Source organism: Opisthocomus hoazin, chromosome 3 (assembly GCF_030867145.1).
Source record: "Opisthocomus hoazin isolate bOpiHoa1 chromosome 3, bOpiHoa1.hap1, whole genome shotgun sequence".
Classification (NCBI taxonomy): Eukaryota; Metazoa; Chordata; class Aves; order Opisthocomiformes; family Opisthocomidae; genus Opisthocomus; species Opisthocomus hoazin.
In genome coordinates this window covers 8,925,601-8,934,792 of record NC_134416.1, presented here as the reverse complement: position 1 = coordinate 8,934,792, position 9,192 = coordinate 8,925,601, and the positions used below count along the sequence as shown (strand labels likewise).

Genomic DNA, 9,192 nt, shown 5'->3' with positions numbered 1-9,192 from the left:
GGAGATTAATGGGGTAGTACAACCTGGGTAACAGTCCTCCAGATGTCCATCTCAAACTGTTCAGGCAAAAACAAACCTTTGTGGTGATGAACACTTCAACGCTTCCCTTAGCACGCTAAATTTTACATCTTCTGTTGCTACATTTGTACGTCTTCTATTTGTGTTGTATCCTCTCAAACTAATTCCCGGTCGTCCTCCAGAACTTTTTCAAGGTACTCCTGTTATTTCCATAGTTTTTGTTCTTATTTTCCTCCACATGGATTTAGTTGCTCGGAAGTACAAGTCGTTACAACAGCAAGAGTGGAACGCTATCGCTTTAGCTTTAACATCGTCTCTTAGAATTTACAGTTTAACACCTATAGGCTCAAACAAACAAGATCTCAGCAGTCCGGAAAAAAAATACTTCAATAAACTCAACCACGAGGCCAAGCCTCAGCCTTCTCAAAGCTCTTGTCTGAACAGGTGCTTTGCAGATTTACTGGGGGAAAGGAACTACAGATGCAGATTATTTCATATCCAGGAGGCAGGGAAGCCCTGCAAATGTTTAACCCTTGTTCTTTGTATGAGGACAACCATGAGCTCAAGCATTTCTGCTGAATGCAGCTGCGAGTTCACAGCAAGGGAAGACAGCGCTTCATGGAGGCCAGTCTGAAGTCACCAAGGTTTTTGATGTATTGCTTTTAAAAGCGGTCATAAAAACCGCCCAGAGGAAAACCACAGACAACTAATCCAGACCCCAAACACCAGCCTTCGCAGGCACTCCACCTGCTCAGCAAGCGAGGACCTTCGTAGTCCTCCCTAGCTTCCATCTCCCAACGGTAACTGTGCCTCGCACCTGCATGTACAGCACGTGACAGCCACCCGAAATCACCGGCTGTGTGTGCATCCACAACTTCACTGCAGGCCTCTGGACCACCAACCTGGTTTTCATCCAGGTATTTTCCTCCACTTTGAAATTCGTGCACTGCAAAACATCAGAAACTCCTCCATGACTCCTTATACCACAAGCAATAATCACAGGCCTCACATTAACAGGACAGGGCAACTTGCTCGTCAACCACTTGACTTGTCAAACCTGCCCCTTCCATTCCCGAAACTCCTTGTCCCAGTCATGGCCCTGTGCTGTGCCCAATTCTGCAGCAGTTCCTCCAACTCCTCCCCACCGGCAGAGCTGCCCAGCTAGCACACCAAGCTCCCACCATCCCTTCCCAGCAATCCCAGTACTGTGCGCTCACCTGGAATCACGGTGTGAATACACATTCGGACAACATTTTAAGAGACCCCACCTTCTTCAGCTGCAAACAGCCACGTTTGAGACATTAAGATGGTCAGGACTTTATTTCATGTATAAAAAAAAGGAGATCCTTGCATTTCAAACATTTGGCAAAAAAAACCTCGAACAAAAATGCAGTGTGTTTTTTTTCATTTATTGATTTCCTGCAGTTACAAGCCACTTCAGTTTGTTTTCATGTGAAGACACAGGACAGCTGTGTTTGAGTACATGTATTAGACACTAGTGCAATATAAACATACACGTGAGTAAACTTCACAAGACTGGACTGACCAACTGTACATGAACCAAGCTTATAAAAAAAAAGCACTGTTGTTACCTGGCAAGTGGAAAGGCTAAGACAGCACTAACCAAAAACCTCTACTAGATTAATTATGAGATAACATGCTTACTTTGATCATTCAGAGAAGTTTGTTAACAGAGAACACTTCCTGTCTTCTAAGCCCAAATATTATATAGAAATAGGAAATGCTAAATATTTACAGCAAAGAAAGCTTGGAAACTACCAACACTTTTTTTTAAAGAAAGCAAAATCTGTAGATTCCGCTTCAAAGACCTTTTTATAAATCTACCTACATGAATTATCAAGCCAAACATGTTTAAAAAATGTGATTTTAACTGAGATTATATTAAGTGTAAAAGTTCCTTCAAAAACAAATCTTTACAGAGGTGCCAGCAACGAGTTAGGTCAATAAATTCAGTACTGACCACACGTGTTCCTATGTCACCAGACAGAACACCCAGGTAACAAAAAACAGCTACAGTCATGGGACTGGCACAGCAGAAGAATGGCTGTCCCTGGCCCATGGTTGGTCAGCCACCGCTTGAAAACCATTACCTTTCTGATGCGTATTAGTCTAGCTTTCCCAGGGCTAAGAAATCCTAACAGTTTTAATTCTGATAAATTAAAAGAGAAGAATATTTAAATATTTGTATTTTTGGACATAATCTTATTTTACAGAATGACTACAGCAAAGTTGAACAAATCATACCCAGGTTTACTACACTATCAAATCAATTGAATAAAGTCTTTAAGTGTTAGGGAATGAAAAGAGAACATTTTGGGAGGGTGAAGAACGGAGAGCTGAAGTAGCGCAAGAATATTTTCTGTCTTCACAGCAGTAGCAGCTACTTGCATAGGCCATTCCTTTAAAAAATAGAAGACTACAGCAAAACAAAGGAGAAAAGAAATGCCAGACGAGATCCAGGAAACAGCGTGGGCAGATCCCACGCCGAGAAAAGTGGAAAGCACTGAAGCTTTTTTGCAGATAGCTGTTCCTGTTGACATGACTGCTCTAAGTCATTTTGGAACTGAATCAGCAAGGAGTTAATTCTGAAAAAGTACTTTCAAAAGCTGTTATTTACATTAAAAAATAAACCTTTGTAGTGCCGTGGGGTAGCACAAACCAGGCTGACCATACCACAACGAAGCAGTGTACACACTATGCATTGTTAGTGCAAAAATACATCCTGTGTCGTACTTTTTTAACCTTTATTTTGGCCTTGGGTTATATCCAGCTTACAAACAATAAGAGCACCACCCACTCAGAGGAGACTCAGAGCATGGAATTTCAGGAAAAAACAATAAAAAACAAGGCACATGAGATAAAATGCCTGCTACGTATCTGACAGCATTTATAATAATTTCTCCTAAGTCATAAATAACAGAAGCTGCTAAAACAGACAACTCATGCAGCAAGTCTGGTTCACAGATAACTGTGCAAGAAATCAACCACCTCTTGCTGTTACATTCCAGTGCAGGCTAATTCCGTAGCTCGTACCACAAAGCAGCGAAGATTTCTGTTTTGAATTATACATATGCAACAGCCTTGTGTCTCCATCTCAGACTAGATTTCAAGAAATCATACTTACGTTATCAATAACAACCAGGTTAATTCATTCGCGGGCAATTTAACTGTGTCTACAGAAACAGTGTTAGAGAGGTAGATGCACCTGTGTATCTAAGATGGCTTTTCCTTCTGGTGTGGTCCAGGAATAGCCAGGTGCAGCAAACATCTGACTGAAAGCTAGAGCTGGTACAGCTTCCAGTCGGGGATGTTTACAGCAACAGACTACTACAGATCACTGCAACTGCCTCACAGCACCAAGCAGCCAGTCACCTATCGCAGAGGGGAAATAAAAAAAAAAGAAAAAGATTTAAGATGTGCTTCTATAATGTTCCAACCAATTACTGTTTAGCTAAATCTGACAAAAACCTTATTTTCACATTCATTAACAAAAATACAGTTCTAGATTCTCCACTTAAATTAACAAAGTTTCTAAATGCAACATATTCAAATACAAATTCTCCATCTTTAATATGCATTTTAATACCTCTTTAGGGCCAAATACTTTTATTACTTATATTTTATACATTTATAAATATATATTTCATTTATACACTTAAAATATATATAAATAAAACAGATTACTATTTTTTTAAAGCTCCCTTGACTTTACTTCCCTGTACCCTCCTTCTTGGAGCTCCCCCCCCCCCAAAAAAAAAAATCAATGGACTTCCAATTTGAACATCCTATGAATTCTGCAGATAGCTATCCATTCATAGTTATCTATATCTTTAAATAAAACTATATGCAAAATTAAAGACAAGCAAAAACAAGCCATGTTGATAATAAAGAAAATATCAGAACAGGAACTTGACAAAACTCTGAAAACACTTACTTCCAGTGTCAGAATCATACCTGATCAGTTTAAAGCTCTAGTGCAACCGACTAATTAAAACAACAACAACAAAAAAACCAAGCCCAAACCCACTTCTCTTCGGGTAAGCATTAAAGAGGAGGGGCAGCGCGGGAGGGAAAACAATGCCAGCCTCAGGAGGGAACCATTCTACCTGCCATCTTCAACAAATTACTATCAGAACTTCCACAAGGCTGCATTATGTTCTGCAACATTCTATCTTCTCTAAGTTGAAAGAATCTTTATAACATTAAAAATTAATATTTAGAATGCATAATACTTAAGGAAAAAATAATTTCATTTACATGAAAGTAACTTAAGTGCGTTGCACAAAGTTAGGTGTTGCATATTCTCCTAACCCTCCAATTCCACACTGTCGTGCACAGCAGTAATTCCAAAGTCAAAATCAAAGGACTCCGGTGGTGCTCCTGCTGCTGCCAAAGTTTCCCCCATCTTTGCGATGAACATGGATGGTCTGAAACTGCTACAGCAGATTTTTTTTTTTAACCATATAATTCTGGTTTGATAATAGTCTCATAATACTTATATGCCTTAAATTTGTAATTTATAGTGGAATGTCTTTTACTAACAGGGCTGAAAGCAGATTGATATATTTCCATTTAGCAGTCGTTATCCCTTCAGAAAGAAAAGAATTTCACAAGTAAAAAGTTTTCTACTACCAGATAACACGTAGACCTCAGCAATTTATGGTTGCTTGTTCTGAGGGGTTCTTTTTAGACCTCCACAGCAACTTATAAAAAAAGAAATGATGACAAGGAGTTTAAGAGTGAAGAAAAACCTACAATAGTCAAGATTTCTCAGTTACTGAAACCCAATCACACCCAGTTTTCAAATAAAGGTTTCCTCCTGAAACATGAAAACTCGTTAGTAGTGAGTGAGTTTTGTTATTACAGCAGTATGCCGAGACTAACGAGGAAGCTGCATGCAGTCACTATGGAAACCATGCTGAGCTTCACTACTTTTGAGAATAAATAGTTAAAAAAGCCAGTGGTCATTTACAACAAAGGTCTCTTCAGGCTGTTCCAAAACTGAAAATTCCTATTTTGCACTGGAAAGAAATAGGCTATTTCATGCAGAGGTAGGCACATGGTATTTGACTAATTAGGCTGCTGAGCATTAAGTTGCAATGAACCATTTCTTATACTGCTTTCCTTTAACACTTACTTCTTAGGGAGTAATGAAGGTTACTACAATGTCACCTGCCCAAAGAGAACAGACTCTCCCCAACCTCCTTTTGTTTTAACATGAAATTCACCACAAAATACCCAACGTACATGACAATGAAGTCTCTGGCTGCTTTATCAAACTCACTGTCCACTACAAAAACTTACACAGCATCTTACAAAGTGATTATATTTGTACAAAAGGAGTTAAAAATTTCTCAGTCCACCTCACTGACCACTCATCCGGCCTGATGAGGAACCTGATGAGGTTCAACAAAGGCAAATGCAGGGTCCTGCACCTGGGGAGGAACAACCTCATGCACCAGTACAGGCTTGGGGTGGACCTGCTGGAGAGCAGCTCTGCGGAGAGGGACCTGGGTGTCCTGGTGGATGACAGGTTAACCATGAGCCAGCAGTGTGCCCTGGCTGCCAAGAAAGCCAATGGGATCCTGGGGTGCATCAAGAAGAGTGTGGCCAGCAGGACGAGGGAGGTTCTCCTTCCCCTCTACACTGCCCTGGTGAGGCCTCATCTGGAGTACTCTGTGCAGTTCTGGGCTCCCCAGTTCAAGAAAGATGAAGAGCTACTGGAGAGAGTCCAGCGGAGGGCTACGAGGATGATGAGGGGACTGGAGCATCTCCCCTACGAGGAGAGGTTGAGGGAACTGGGCTTGTTCAGCCTGAAGAAGAGAAGGCTGTGAGGGGACCTTATAAATGCCTACAAATATCTGAAGGGTGGATGTCAGGAGGATGGGGCCAAGCTCTTTTCAGTGGTGCCCAGTGACAGGACAAGGGGCAATGGGCACAAACTGAGGCACAGGAAGTTCCGTCTGAACATGAGGAAGAACTTCTTCCCTCTGAGGGTGACAGAGCACTGGAACAGGCTGCCCAGGGAGGTTGTGGAGTCTCCTTCTCTGGAGATATTCAAGACCTGCCTGGACAAGGTCCTGTGCAGCCTGCTGTAGGTGACCCTGCTTCGGCAGGGCGGTTGGACTAGATGACCCACAGAGGTCCCTTCCAACCCCTACTATTCTGTGATTCTGTGATTCTGAGTGGATGCCTGATGCAAACAAAAACGTGCCTAGAACTGACACAGGGAGACAGATGCTCACTGCTGCTATGATTTTTTGGTTTTGAAGTCATGCATATTGAGCAGAACAGAATTGAGAATTAAACATTAAATCCTAAATATAAAAGACATTCTTGAGCTGCATACTAATTTAAAAAATAGTAGGAAGAACATCACAACGGAAGCCAACAGTCACCATTCACCCATTTTCTAGTAGTTAAATCTTGATTTTAAAAAACTACAGTATACTACAGCATAGTCTGCTTAAAGACTAATTGCTGCAAGGTCTCAATAAGCTCTTTTCTCGCTCCCCCACAAACTCCTCTGAACTGTAAATCTTGATAATAAAATAACATAAATCCAAATATTTGTTTTTAGTAGATGCTTTCCCTTTTTACCTTCTAGTAATGTAATTACACCAAACTATTTAAATACAAACCCATTCCTCTGATATTACAGTTAAGTAGCCAGAATAGATGTTATATTGAAGCCTTTATTTTCTTTTTCCTTCTTTGGTGGTGGGAGGCAGGTCAGGAAGGGGAGAATAACTTCTTTTCATGAGACAATTTACTTCTAAAGTAAATGCTCTAAGAAATTCATCCATCTCTGAAGTATTAAGTGACTAAATTCTCATAACTTCAATACATTTTTAGCTAGCCTTATAGTTAACGAGCATTTTGATTCCACTTTTTCTGGGATCACAAAGAATAAATGAAGCTATTTCCCCTAGGTCAAACAGCGTGTCTGGACAGCATTACATTTTCAGAACCGTAGCTTGCAGCTCGTATGCAATCCAAATCACATCGTCTCCAACAGCACTTCTGTCATGCAGCGACTCAGATGTGTGTTACTGCCTTGAATACTGTTTGTATGTTGTGGTGAGCTTCCAACACCCACAGAGAGCTCACTCTAGCACTAGAAGTTAACAACGCATGACGAATTACAATGAAAAAGTGTACATAAGTAGTTTTAACATTGCATTTCCTGTCTATTTTCTGCTTCTTTTGATGACTGATACATACACAATACAACTAACAGATTTGATACAAGATGTAGAAGGATATTTTAAATTGGGCTGTGAATTCTAAAACAACGAGAGAGACTGAATCTAACTTTACCAACTGTAAAGAAAGAGAAAAAAGTGTCTATTATTTTAAAAATGTATGGGAAAGCATGAAAGTAGAATGTTACTAACGTAGCTGAGACTGAAATTAAGTGCGGGTTGGATGCAAATACCATACTTAATCATTTCAGAAATACAAACACCTAACATCTGCTTTGTAAAATAATATTCTGATTTGACTAAAAGTGATCTAAGGAGGACAAACTGCAGAAAATGGTGGCAGGAGCCTAAATAAATTTCTGATCCTGATTCAAAAGGCCCTCTGCCCAACTGCCCCATATCTGAGTCTGAACAAAGTTAGCAGACTAAAATTATGATTTTTTTTCCTATGGTTAAGAATGATGGCAGCAATTAGACGCCCCCCAGCCCACCATCCCAGTTTTGTATTCCTCGGGCTGAGCAACACAGCTCAGCCTGAGCAAACCATACGTTTATTTATGGAATACCACCTTGGCTTTCCATTAGGTGGAGTAACACACCCAAGAAGTTACTCAGCCAAATTAAGTCTTTATTTCAGGTAACTAGGGGAGTTCTGCAGTAATCAGTCATCTCCACAGTCACCACAGGTAGCAGCAAGTGGCCAATCCAAGATCATTTTGCTTTAAAAATGAACAAAAAAAGACCTCAAATCCATCTACCACACTAGGAACTTATCATAATGAATTACCCTCCTAAAAATCGCAACCAATAGGTTAACCTGCAATCAAGAACATAAAAATGAAGAAAGAATATCAGCACCCTTACCTGTATTTCTTTTCCTCAGAACACAGATGTTCAGCTGTTTATACTGCTATATAATATATAGCAACATGCACTGCTATTTTCACTTTTTTTAGACTTTAAAATTTTCTAGCAGGATAGCTACATCACCGTGCATTGACCATAAGAGAAACCTGAACAACTAGAACTACAAACTTAGGAGAAACATAAACAGTCTAACAGTATTAGGCCAGATTTCACAAAGATTCGATCCCTTTCCTTGTGCTCCCATAAAAGTATTCCTTCAGATTTATCAAGATATTTTGATTATAGAAGCTCAATGAGTTTAATATACAACTCAATATTGCTGTCCACAGTACAGTTCTTATTTCATAGTTTCAGCTATTCACCCTTCTTTTTTAGTCCCTCTTACAGGAAAGGAATTTTTGCCTCATTCCTGGTAAAGAGACACACTGAAACAGACTGTTCAATATGGGGTAGATTCTTGGAGATACTTAATTAGAAACTATGAAAACAAAACACTTTTTTACAGCTACCTCTACATGACATGTCTCCATGTTATCCTGAAAAGTCTTTCAGTTCCTAATTTGGGCCCACAGGCCGCCTTTTCTTCTTTCAAGGTAACCAACATCTCTGGTCCAAGATGACAAAGCTCTCAGTAGAAAATGAGCTCTTTCTTTTCGAAGGCATCTTTAAGAATAAGATTCAGATGATCCTCCAATCTGGAAAATACAAAAAAAATTCATACTACTGAATACACAATAATTGATCTGATCACCTCTTACTAAAGAAAGTGGAAGACAGAAGCAAAATGGCAAAAAACCCTCACACTTTACAAGAACTAGAAACAAAGAATACACTTAATAGATGTTTTTTGCAGTAGTCTCAGAAGAGCTCTACTCATAAATAAATCAACCTAAAACCAAAAAATTCAGTCTTTACTACTTCCACTAGCAAGTTTCCCAAAATGTTGAAGCCCTCCATGCCTACTGACTCAAATATGGCCAAGCATCAATGAGAAACCTCCCTAAAAAGATCACGACCAAAAAAGCTATATAAATACCTCCTTTGTTAGGCTAGGTTGTTTGGTTTTTTTCCCAAGTGGAAA

At 39.8% G+C, this 9,192-nt stretch overlaps 1 long non-coding RNA gene across 1 annotated transcript; it reads right to left on the bottom strand.

The window, feature by feature from the left end:
• Window positions 1-1,408: 1,408 nt before the first annotated feature.
• On the bottom strand, window positions 1,409-8,804 carry LOC142360813 (uncharacterized). The gene is made up of 2 exons (XR_012763373.1): window positions 8,621-8,804; window positions 1,409-3,411 (listed from the first exon to the last, which is right to left on the bottom strand). It is a non-coding gene; the product is annotated as an uncharacterized LOC142360813 (long non-coding RNA).
• Between the last annotated feature and the right edge of the window lie 388 nt (window positions 8,805-9,192).